We start from the raw sequence: 12,910 nt of genomic DNA on the forward strand, positions 1-12,910 counted from the left end.
TTTTTTAAGAAAAAAAATTGACTTTAAGTTGCAAAACAAGTAGTTTAAATAATACTTTTGTCCAACTTTTTTAGTTCAAATAGAAGATAATTTAATACTGAAGCTAGATTTGGTTTTTTTCGATCGGACATATATTCTTTTTTGCTATCGCCGGCACCGTTTTCTAACACTTGTGAAAGTGAAAACTCGAGAAAACGCGCTTTAAAGTTTGCCTGAGCATTCGCACCTGCTCGACGCTCGGCCACTAAAACTGCTCTAGCTTCGAAAATATGTCGAATTGGCTTCTGGAATTAAAGACATATTATTGGATAGTTTAGGAAGAGATTTAAAACAAAATAAAAAATCGATTTTTTGAAGCCTGTAAACCAGACAACTGCCTTAATCTTCCATAAATAGGCCCCATTATAGAAAAGGGGGTAGTTTAAAAATTGAATGATTCGAATCAAACTTAAATTTACACTCACGCCAATCAACAACATACATTCTTCTTGAATCCCGTAAACATTATGATCAATATGTGAAAATCTTAAAAGAGTATATAAAAATCCAATATGTCAAAAAATAGGACTAAATTAAGTTTTTTAACTTTTGTAATATACGTTTATGTCTATGTAAATAAACGACAGATCAAAAAGTTAAACTGAAAAATCAAACACTCGACGGATTCAATGAAAGAAACCTCAATTTTTTTACAGTGACGAATATTATAATTATATTTCCTTGCTTTGAAAAACACTGATATTACGACCAATGGAGTTGGAACAATTGTAAAGCTTTAAAATATTTAATTCTGACTCCATATTAGCCTTAAGTGCGTCACTGCAATGGTTTAAAGACCTAAGCGAAAACTCCAATTAGTACAAAAACATTACGCAGACTTCTTAGAAGTAAACAGTTTTATGTGTTCGTTAAGATCCATCGCTCATCATCTACACGACTTTTTGTCTGTAATTTATCAGAAATTTTTTGTGTGCATATTATTAATAATTTTCATATTTTAAAATATATTTACTCCTGGACGAAGTCATAAAAATTTCCTAGAAGAAAAAAATCCCAAAATTCCTTACAACTAATTTACCCATTTGTAAGAAGGAAATTAAATTTAATACTCTCAAGAAGATTCATCTAGAGTAAGGCATTTTAAGATGGCAACGTTATTACGAAATTAAGCTTACAAATGAGCCGCGCATTCCCACATTCATTTTCGATTTATTTCGAAGTCTTTTTTTGCAGCCGACATAGATTAATGAGTAATCGCGGAGTCATGCATAGTTTCAGTCAGTACATTATTGAGTCCAGATCGAAAGTAGCCGGCATGCAATAAAAGTTGGAAGATCAAAGCACCGAACGTGTCTGAAATTGAATTGAGTTTATGGCTGGCAGGAGGAAACATCAAAACGTTGATTTGAAATTAAAAAGCTGCCACATCATTAAGATAAAAGCTGTAATTTATAATATGAAACCATTTTAACACGTTAGTGTCGTTTTGCTCTAAAGTGTTTCGCATAAACAAAAAACACTGACAAAAGAAGATATTTATACATACGTATATATTCTAAAAACGAAGGCTCGACCAGAATTTCTTAAACCGACTATCGGAAGAACTTTGCTACAACAGAACTGTGGTTATGGAGACATAATAAAGCGGTGATTCTGAAACAGAGTCGAGATCGAAACCTATTCAAGTATAATAAGTAAATCTTTTCCTGGATCATTATAACCAACTTTCTGTCTCTAGTCAAGATTAGACCTTGATTAATCAAATACTGGAATGGTATTTTTATAAGGCAGAGGATTTGAGTTTCTTCAAACATTAGCGAAATTTCGGCTGCTGATCCCGCTCAGATGAATTCAAATCAAACTCATCATTATCTTCATGTTATATATAATTCTCTTTGTCTCCTTCAAACTAAATTCGATTTCTATATATAAAATTACAACAGAATATTTAAATACATTTTCTCACTGCAAAACTAAGTAAATAAAGCCAAAAAGAGTTCAACTACAGAAGAAGAATGTTGAGAAGAAATGCTGAGAAGAAATGCTGCCAGATTCGTGTTTCATCTTTGCGTTGTTCTTGTGTCGCGCTCCTTTTTCGAACTCATTTAGTCCTTTGTTTTTCTCTTTGCCAAGAGCCGCGATTCGTATTACCAACAAGAAAGACGCAAGTTGCCTTCTACATGGACTCTCGTACATGGTACCAACAATACCCGCATATGGCGAACATCATGTGAGATCCGACCCCGGTGTACTAAGCAGCGCTCCTTCTGCTCACCTGAAAGATTTTTCACATGCGTGTCTATGTGTGCGTTTCCGTGATTGCTTGTTTGTGTGTGTGCGCTCGCAATGTTTTCTCGTCTAACAGGTTCCAGTTTGGCTGCCACACAATGGGCTGCTGGTACTCAGCAGAGCGCCGACATTCCTGACTCAGCTCGGCCGAAGCCAAGAAGGTGAAGGCTGCGGCAAAGGAGGCGTCGCGTTCGTTGCCAGTATAGTCAGTTTCATTTTATTTGCATTGCATTTTTGTTCTCATGTGCATACATATATGTATCACTTCTCTTTTCGCTGTGCTTAAGTTTCTTCTATTTCGCCATTATGGCCCTTTTGCTTTGCAGTTGACTAACTATTGGTTGCCAGAGTGGCTGCTCACTGTCTTCTTTATTGAAATTGGAGAAGTTTTTGTCTTGGAATCATGAGGGAGGAGGGTTGGGGTGCACAGGTTGAGGTAAGCTGCGGAGGTTGCGTATATTTTTCGCTTGCAACAAGGCGTGTTGCACTTATCCTGTGTATGGTTGTTGTTCTTCTTAGTTTGCTGTTTCTTGCTGCTTTTGGAATGTGTGAAATTAACGCTTCATTTGCAAGTCCAACCAAAGCAAGCAACAACAATGAAATTGAAGCTTTCATTTAACAGCAATTATTTTTCGTGATTTCATCGAGAACTTTCATATTATATAATATGGTGTTTTTGTGGTACATTGATGATATCGTTCTTCCGCTATGATGGAGTTCCAGTTGCAAAGTATTCCATATCGTGACCCTAGCGTTCTAATTAGTATATCTGAGGATATATGAAGTAGTAATGAATCCATGTGGTGATTTGATGTGGAGATTTCTTGTTAGTGGAGTCTATTTCGTTTGTTAAAGGTAGTTTCTACAGTAATAAAGGCAGGATTGTGAAAAGTAATGTTGTTGTGGACGCGAAAGCGGTCTGTTAAATGTTATTCATTGCTGTATTTTATCATCAATGACTCTCTTCTGACTCTTTCTAGTTGGATCAGTGAAGTTTTTTATGATACTTCGGAGTCCCAGTAATTATATCGACTTTTTATATAAACATCAGCTATATAGTTTTAATTGTTCCCCAAATATTATATTGGCAGATAAGTACCCCGATGAATTGTTTTAAAAACCCTCCAAATCCAAGCCATCGATCGAATTGGACTTTACACGACTGGTTGACTCCTCGAAGTTATTGAACTATTTTGGTGACCTTTCTTAGGGTAAAACCGTATACATTCGTAGATAAAATAGTGAATGTGAAGTAATTAAGTTTTATAGACTCTTCAAACGAAATTCGTCAGAACATTACCACCTAAGCTCATCCTCATATAACCAACTCACCGATCCAGTACATAAATTTTTCCCTCAGCGCATTCAGTTATTACAGAAATATTGATTTTCGAATATATCATATATACATACACAATCACTCATAGATGCCAAGTGATATTCGAATTGCCCCAGAATCACCAGCTGACCGAAGCTGAAACAGAAAACGAAACAAAAACAACAATAATTGGCATTCATTCAACGCAAAAACTTATCTATTCGATTAAGCAACCAACCATGATGCATCCATCATCTCGTCTGAACCGCAGTACCAACATATATAACAGTTGCATGCAACAATAGGCCACACTGCCTACACAAGCAGTTCCGGTGCAGACGAAAACAGAATCGGAAAATCGCAAAAATCAGTTAATTCATCAACGTGTAGTGTGGAATCAACTCATCACCCCCTACACCCTTCCTTTTGCCAACAGACTGGACACAAATCCGCGTGAATTAAAAACAATTGCACTTTTGATAGGTGCGTGTGGTCTGTCGAACAGACGGAACTTGTGCTGTGTGCTGTATGTGTATGTGTGCGATATAGGAGATTGTGGTTTCATGCTTGAATCGGCATCGATGTCAATGCATTGAACGGACGCACTCACCTTAAAACCCCTCAGCTGGTTCTGATGTTCATTCAGGACTCTCTTCGCTCGGCCTTTGGGCCATAGCTTAGTTCCACTAGACAGCTCAGAACAACTCGATGGGAAACTCTTGAATTCATATCCTACCCACACACTTGAACGCACATGCATACCTGGTACTGGCAGCTGAGCTAACCTATTGCATGTCCATCTATAGCTGCATTCGCTCCACTCCTCTTTCCACCCCTTCAGCAGCAGCAGCTTTAAATTATGTCTGTTTATTTTCTCATACGTCTCTGTATATATATATGTATTATTATTAGCCATCTGATTTTACTCTGACGAGTTGCGTACTCCTAGCCATGACAGGCGGACAGTTGAGTGAGTGATTCTCAATAAAATCGATTTCTTCTGTAATTCGTAAGATTTCATAGCTTCGCTTGCCCAATTTGGTTGATGATTCAGAAGAAAAGTGAGTGTGTCAAAAGAGTTGGTCAAGTATTGTGAGGGCTACTGGTGCCAATTGGAATCTGATTATGATTTCATTTGCATAAAACTCAGTTTACAAAAAAAAGAAGATCTCGATCATTGTTTGTATCGATAAACCTGAAAATTAGCTGCTAAAGAACATAGAAAAGAGCTTATTGATCTCTAACTTGAGCTCCTTTCAAGTGTTCCCAGAAAATGTGAACAAACCTAACCTCATACCTCATGTGACCCTTCAGAATGTAAAAAAAAACTGTCTTCAAATTACTGTTCAATTTCTCTCATTATCAGATTATATAAATATTTCAGTTCTTTTGGTTGATTAACCAAATGGTTGAAACCACCAACCGGATGCCAACACCGCATACATCTGCAAATGTAAGTTATCGAAGCAATTCACATTTTTAGATTTCCTCATCGCATTTCTAGGATGCCGAAAAAAATTAGCATATTCCACAGCCAACATTTCCCAGAAATCACGCAGAATCGTGTTGTCACATTCCTGACCAGAATGAAAGAAAACCACAAAAAATAAAAATCGCTAAAACAAAATCATTGAAGCGCTGCGAGTAATAAATAATCACAATGGTCGGCTTTCAAATGCAAAACTTGTCAGCGAGAGAAATGCGAACAAATGCGAGATTTATTTTAAGGACGAAGAAGTACGTTGAGGGCCACAAAAGCAAATAACAGCACTGAAAGGAAAAACGAAAACAAAATTTAAATGAAACAAGACGAAAAAACGAAAAATCCTAAACATTACTAGGCATTGCATTTAGTATTTATCAAAAAAAAATCCAACAACGACAACAGCGCAACAGTGGAGATAAAAAATTCCTCAACTTTGTTGCATGGCAACAGCACGGTTAAGAACAGCGAGTGGCCACTGCAACTTGTGTAGGTCCACGCGAAACCTTTCCAAATATAAGAAAATAAAATGAAATCGGTAAAAATAAAATATTGAAGTACGTGCATTTCGGGAGGCGCGGGGAGTGTGTGCGCTGAGGCAATGCAATGCGCGGCGTGTTGAGATACGTGGCTTCAACTATATGATTATTGTGCCAGTTGCCATTGTGGTGCGTGATTCAGCTGTTGTGTGCTTTTTATTATATTTGCTGTTTTTTAGCCGCCTCTGCGTTGTACTCATGAAGAAACTTGCAGAAGGATTTTGCATTCACAGCCGTCGAACGAGCGTGAGAGAGATATGTAAATACATCCATCTATATGGCTAAGAATATGTTCTCCTTTACTAAGCAGGAGATTACTTAGAATACCCACAGGTAGACTATATTATTTTAAATATACAATTTTTTCTACAAATTACAGATTTTTACTTTTCGAACAGACTGGATTCCTATTTATCGAAAATGGCTTCGAGTACCCCTTCCAGAGATATCCCGAAGCTGTCTGTGGATAGTCATCTTAAGACCAAGATCATGTCAAACCAGTCTTACTGATGATATAAAGCCCACCGACAACTTTGGAGACATTTCGAGGTGGAGTTCAAAATTGTTAGAGAGTAGTCTAATTCTTGACTTTGGTATTCACTGAACTAAACTAATTTAGCAAGCGTATTAGGACGTCTATTTTCGTGTACAATCCGAATAAGTATGTACCAGATTGTAAAACTGTTCCAAATTCCAGACGAACTTACCAGTTTACTGCATCCATTTCGAGTTCTTGATTCGCATGAATTGAAGCTGTATTAACCACATATTTATACCTGAACCAGACCTTTTTGATTAATTTTTGTACAACTATCGATTGTACCTAGGAACCAGTTGGAAGAACCACCATCGTAAACATTTCTTCTCACAGTTCTTTACTTTTGACTATTGTTGTAATGAAGTCTCTCACGACAAGATAGCGTCACGCCAATGAATTCTTTAAAGTATCATTTTTTAAAGTGACCAGTCGGAAATGAGCGTTTAAAATATTTCATTGGTTAATATTATTCTGAGCTAGCAAGCTAAGATTAAAAATTGAGTTTATACTCGTATTTATATTCCTCTCCTTTATCTAAAACTAAACTGCAGCCTGCAGGAAAATAAGAAATAAATCAGTGTATTGAGGCATTGATGTAACACAAATGGCAAAAACAGTGGAACAAAGTTTTAATCATAACAAAATATTGAAATAGCTGAGAGAATAAGGAAGGACCTCTCTACTATCATCAGCCTAAAGACTCTTATGGATCTGTAAGATATTTAAATATGGACGAACGAAAGCACCAACTTTAAACGAATTCGACTTCTCTTTGTCTCAGAGAACTTCTTTTTCCTTTGTTACCGCCAGCTGGTACCACTGTAAATACTTTAAGAGTTAATAATGGAACATCTTTTTCCAGAGCCACCTCTTCTGAGATCGTTATCCGAAACAATTTTTCACCACACGCAATTTACAAAGTGTTAATTATTTCTTCGAGAGTGAAATTTGCATCTAAAATGTCTTTTCATCTCAAAGTAGATCTTACTTTAATCAACTTTAGAACTATTGCTGATTCTATATTTAACATTTGGTTATTTTTTAAATGAGAAACCAATTCGAATGCTTTTTTAGTTCGATATAATGAAGTTGGACGAAATGATTCCACCCTCTCTGGATTGTATAAAATAAAAGGAAATTGTAATAGCGACTTAGTTTAGCGTAGTGGTGAACTTTGAAAGATCCATGCCGAGATAAACATAGTCGGATAGCTATTAGACAAGACAAGGAATTATTTTGGAGAGCTAAAAGCTATTTTTTATATTCGAGAATCTTCAAATCGTTCACTGTGGTAGCAATTTTATTTTTAGCATTTGTAAAAACCCAACTGTGCTCAGCCACCTTGAACCGCAGAGTGCAACATGTGTCTGCAAAGGAGCATTTTAGACAGACAACAATTGATGGCCGACAAGCAGACTAGCACCCAACATAACTGGAATATGTGCACATCCATGCGCTCCGTGCCACAAAGTTGCCGACAAGCCTATGACAATAATATCCATGTGAGTGTGTGTGTGTGTGCACGAGTGCAGGGAATGCGTTCTCGGCCTTATCATTTTCAAGATCTCACCTGAGCAATGCCATTCGGCTTCATTTGCTTTGCACTTGCTTCGATCTGTTTGATGCCACATTCAACGGAGAACAAACACACCGACAGACAAGGAATCTGCAATGCAATGCAAAATACGTCGAATGCGAATAAAATGGAACTGCTTCGATCACAGACCAATGGACGACAATGCATAATGGCCGGGATGTGTATATAGGCAAAAAGCAACAACGACAAGAAGGAAAAGGAAGTATTGCAACTGTGGCAATCACAACTAAATCATACACTTCATTGCAAAAACTGCGCGGTTGTTGTTATATTATAGGTACATATGTGCATCATATGTACCTAGTATACCCATAATGCATAAGCTGGGGTTCGCAGGTTCTCTTCCACATGTGATCTCACAAGAATTTGCAATTATTTCTTATTGAAGTCATACAGTTGCCTTTGCACTTCAGCAACTCAGGCGAAGGCACCATCAAAGGAATATCCAATTTGGCTTCAACTGCTGCAACTCGAGTCACCATTTTATTGCATTGCATTTTCGCTTCTCCTTCATCTGTAGGTAAGTGGCAAGGTGCGTGTTTGAGTTTTGTCGCAGCAGTTTTGTATTAGCGCGAGTCATTCCCCTGCTCCTTCGTCTTCTTCGTCGTCTACTTCTTCCTCGGCGCATTGCAAATATGCAGGTATGTGAGTTCAAAAGGTGCGTGCCGCATGTGGCGCAACTCCCTTGTTCCTGTTGCGTTTCTTTTACTTTTTTTGCCATTAGCGGCAGGGACGCTGAGCACTTCTAGGGTTCTTACTTATGCCAGTTGCTTATGGTTGAGTCATAGGGGTTTGACATCGTTGTCGCAGCAATTTAATGTTTTCGATTCAGCTAAAAGTGGAAGGTAGCCGGCACTTGCCACAGGAAGAGTGGTCCCTCTGACAGTTCTTTTTCAACGAAAATATCTATAAAATTCCATTGATATAACTATTCGAAACAAAAGAAACGCTTGTTCCAATAAAAAATTGAAATATTACTTCATTCACTCGGGTCACACCCGTATTTGACCTCACTTGTAATACAAGTATCAATCAGTTTGCAAATAACAACAATTTTATCCACACAGTAAAGAAAAAAACTCATACATTTTTATCAATAATTAATATTTTCACTTTACAAATATTGTATGTATGTAATAGCATATTTCGTCGGTACTGTTGTATATTGATTTTCAATGACCATGGTTTTCGAATTCAGCCCCAAACATTACGTAAATTAGTCCTTCGCTGACACAACGCAGTGTCCTTGTTTGACTTTTGTGATTTAGAGCTGCATTCGGCGCCGCTTAGACGAATGAATTTGAACTTTGAGCAAAAAGCAATGTGCCAACAAATAATATTTTGTATGTCAAGAATTTTGTTTAGAATGTGAAAAAATTTGGTTTAGTTAAGATAGAGGCAGAGATGGATAGAGGGAGCGTTGAGTTAGAAAGATAGATGGTGAGATGTACAAAGAAATAGCGAGAAAAATGGATGCAGAGAGATATATAATATAAAAATAAAATTTTCTTGTTGGAAAATTACCACACCTGAGTATTCTTCAAATGACTTGTATACAGATATAATTCGTAAAACTGATCAGAGTATAATTATTTAGGAACGCAGTCGTCCGTAAACTCTCCCAGAACATTGAAATATCTTTTCCACAAACTCCATGCCTTTGCCATGGACATATTTTTTTGTTCTTTAAAAAATATACTTACTGACGCACCTATTTTTCTTACATATTATTAAATCTATGGCTATAGTTTAAAGAACCAGTTCATTTAAATTCATGCTTATAGTTTTACATATGTATTATGACAAACTTATTTGGGACTCGAGAGTGTATTTTACCTTAAATAATTTCTTTGAATCGGAAGCTTTCAGATACCATAATGGAATAACATGCATGCCTTTTTCAAGGTACCACCTTCGCTTAAGTCGAGTTAGGTAGGTAGGTATAATGGATGTCAAACAACGTACTTAGGCCTTAGGAGGCTCATTGTGTTACCACCGGGACTGGAATCCCCTCACACAGCCATAACCTGTTTGAACCACTCAGTGACCTTAATGAAATTCAAAAGTTTTAACTGTGCAACTTCCAAGATATCGTCGATGAAACTAAGACCGGTAGTTGCTGTAAAATATTCTCACCTTATTGTTCACTGTAACCTTATGTCACCTTATTTAAAGAGAAAACGCACTCAATTCGGTAATAATTATTACAATATTTATTTAGTTCAATATATATATAATTTTAAGAATTATGTATATGTTTTAACAAATGTTAAGATGAATGTTAATATTAAATATTAAACGTGGTATAAAAAATGAATCGAATACGCATATAGGAAACCGGTATGTTTCTAAAACGGAGATGCTGAACAATCGGCTGTGTATCGACAAAAGGTGGCGCGAGATCCTTTCTCGTTCCCTTTTGTTGAGCTTTGTGTGCTGAGTGGTGTCATCATGTTGATATATGTGTGTGTGTGGTGTTCTCTCGCGTGATGAGGTGAATGTTTTTAAGTATGACCAATTTTAGTTCAATTGAAAGATGTTTTGTCTCAAATCACCGATTTCCTATTGGGCATTTACTCACATGTATTTGAAATTTAAACACTTTGTGCTTAATTATTGTGTTTATCATTTGCTCCGTTTGCTTCCAATACCTACACATAAATAGGTATATACAGACATTTCTTTATCATTTAGTCCAGTTTTGCTTTTTTTGTTGTTGTGGCATGAAATGTGATCCTGCAAGAATTCTATGACTCATTCATATAACTTATGGTAAATTCAATATAATGACTTATTTTCAAGTCAACTTTTCAAGTGCTTGAGTTGGAGGCACCTTTGGAAGCCTTATATAACGGGTGATTTTTTTGAGGTTAGGATTTTCATGCATTAGTATTTGACAGATCACGTGGGATTTCAGACATGGTGTCAAAGAGAAAGATGCTCAGTATGCTTTGACATTTCATCATGAATAGACTTACTAACGAGCAACGCTTGCAAATCATTGAATTTTATTACCAAAATCAGTGTTCGGTTCGAAATGTGTTTCGCGCTTTACGTCCGATTTATGGTCTACATAATCGACCAAGTGAGCAAACAATTAATGCGATTGTGACCAAGTTTCGCACTCAGTTTACTTTATTGGACATTAAACCAACCACACGAATGCGTACAGTGCGTACAGAAGAGAATATTGCGTCTGTTTCTGAGAGTGTGGCTGAAGACCGTGAAATGTCGATTCGTCGCCGTTCGCAGCAATTGGGTTTGTGTTATTCGACCACATGGAAGATTTTACGCAAAGATCTTGGTGTAAAACCGTATAAAATACAGCTCGTGCAAGAACTGAAGCCGAACGATCTGCCACAACGTCGAATTTTCAGTGAATGGGCCCTAGAAAAGTTGGCAGAAAATCCGCTTTTTTATCGACAAATTTTGTTCAGCGATGAGGCTCATTTCTGGTTGAATGGCTACGTAAATAAGCAAAATTGCCGCATTTGGGGTGAAGAGCAACCAGAAGCCGTTCAAGAACTGCCCATGCATCCCGAAAAATGCACTGTTTGGTGTGGTTTGTACGCTGGTGGAATCATTGGACCGTATTTTTTCAAAGATGCTGTTGGACGCAACGTTACGGTGAATGGCGATCGCTATCGTTCGATGCTAACAAACTTTTTGTTGCCAAAAATGGAAGAACTGAACTTGGTTGACATGTGGTTTCAACAAGATGGCGCTACATGCCACACAGCTCGCGATTCTATGGCCATTTTGAGGGAAAACTTCGGAGAACAATTCATCTCAAGAAATGGACCCGTAAGTTGGCCACCAAGATCATGCGATTTAACGCCTTTAGACTATTTTTTGTGGGGCTACGTCAAGTCTAAAGTCTACAGAAATAAGCCAGCAACTATTCCAGCTTTGGAAGACAACATTTCCGAAGAAATTCGGGCTATTCCGGCCGAAATGCTCGAAAAAGTTGCCCAAAATTGGACTTTCCGAATGGACCACCTAAGACGCAGCCGCGGTCAACATTTAAATGAAATTATCTTCAAAAAGTAAATGTCATGAACCAATCTAACGTTTCAAATAAAGAACCGATGAGATTTTGCAAATTTTATGCGTTTTTTTTTTTAAAAAAGTTATCAAGCTCTTAAAAAATCACCCTTTACAACATTCAAATAAACTACTTTATAACTAGTAAGAACTGCAAACCAAATTTGTCAAGCAACAACCAGTTGATTTCCTACGATATGTCTATCAATTCACAATTATGGAGCACAACCACTGATCAAGTAGTCAAATCTCCTTAGAAAATCCTTTTATATTGTCTGTCATTTTTTTGACTAGTCAGATTTTATACAGGAATTTCTAAATATATAATTTCTACTCATGGAAAAATCACACCCAGAATTTTGGAGATGTCATATCGGAACTATCAGAAAATATATGGAATCTATGGATTTATAACAAAATCAGATCTAACAGGATCTCGAATAGAGCCTACGACGTACCCTAGTTACTGAACTATACATATGTCGCTCCCGCTTACCCATTTCTCTCCTATTTCTAGATTAGCGATTGCTCACATGCTATCAAAAGGCCAAAACGAATATCAAGTACTTATACAACTAACACGCTCTCTTACCAAAGGATTGTACCATTGCCTAAGATATTTTATACATATATCATTTAATAAAGGAAATTAATAATTTTGTTTATTTTGTGACTTTCTTGATAGGAATTAACTCCTCCTTCGCAAAAAAGAAAAATATGTAGTTGTAGGATCTGGGATGAATTATGTCTTCTATGTGGTCTGGCTCGCTCTAATTAACTGAGCGGTTACGTTGACTGGCGTACGGTTACGTTGTAAATTAATCAGACAAGTATTTCGTACTGACTGAAGTATAAGAGGGTTTCTCAATATTTTTGTGGTCTCAGTGCTTCGACTTCGGCATTTAAACGAAAGTTCTGTCATATTTATTGAGACTAATAAAAAAGGGATTACGACAGCAAAATACATTAGTTTGTGACGTCATGAGCTTAGCGGAAGCTTGGTTTACAATTACTAAAAGTTTGACAGTATTTCTTCGATAACATTCTTGGTACTGATAGTTTGAATATTTTGTAGAATAAGAGAAAATCTCATAGTATTTCT

The 12,910-nt window shown here is 36.9% G+C and overlaps 1 protein-coding gene across 2 annotated transcripts in view; it reads right to left on the bottom strand.

The window, feature by feature from the left end:
- Positions 1-12,910, bottom strand: part of LOC128921795 (division abnormally delayed protein-like) — a 289,849-nt gene that overhangs the window by 133,823 nt on the left and 143,116 nt on the right. The gene's annotated exons all lie outside the window — the stretch shown is intronic.

This window comes from Zeugodacus cucurbitae, chromosome 4, assembly GCF_028554725.1.
Source record: "Zeugodacus cucurbitae isolate PBARC_wt_2022May chromosome 4, idZeuCucr1.2, whole genome shotgun sequence".
Classification (NCBI taxonomy): Eukaryota; Metazoa; Arthropoda; class Insecta; order Diptera; family Tephritidae; genus Zeugodacus; species Zeugodacus cucurbitae.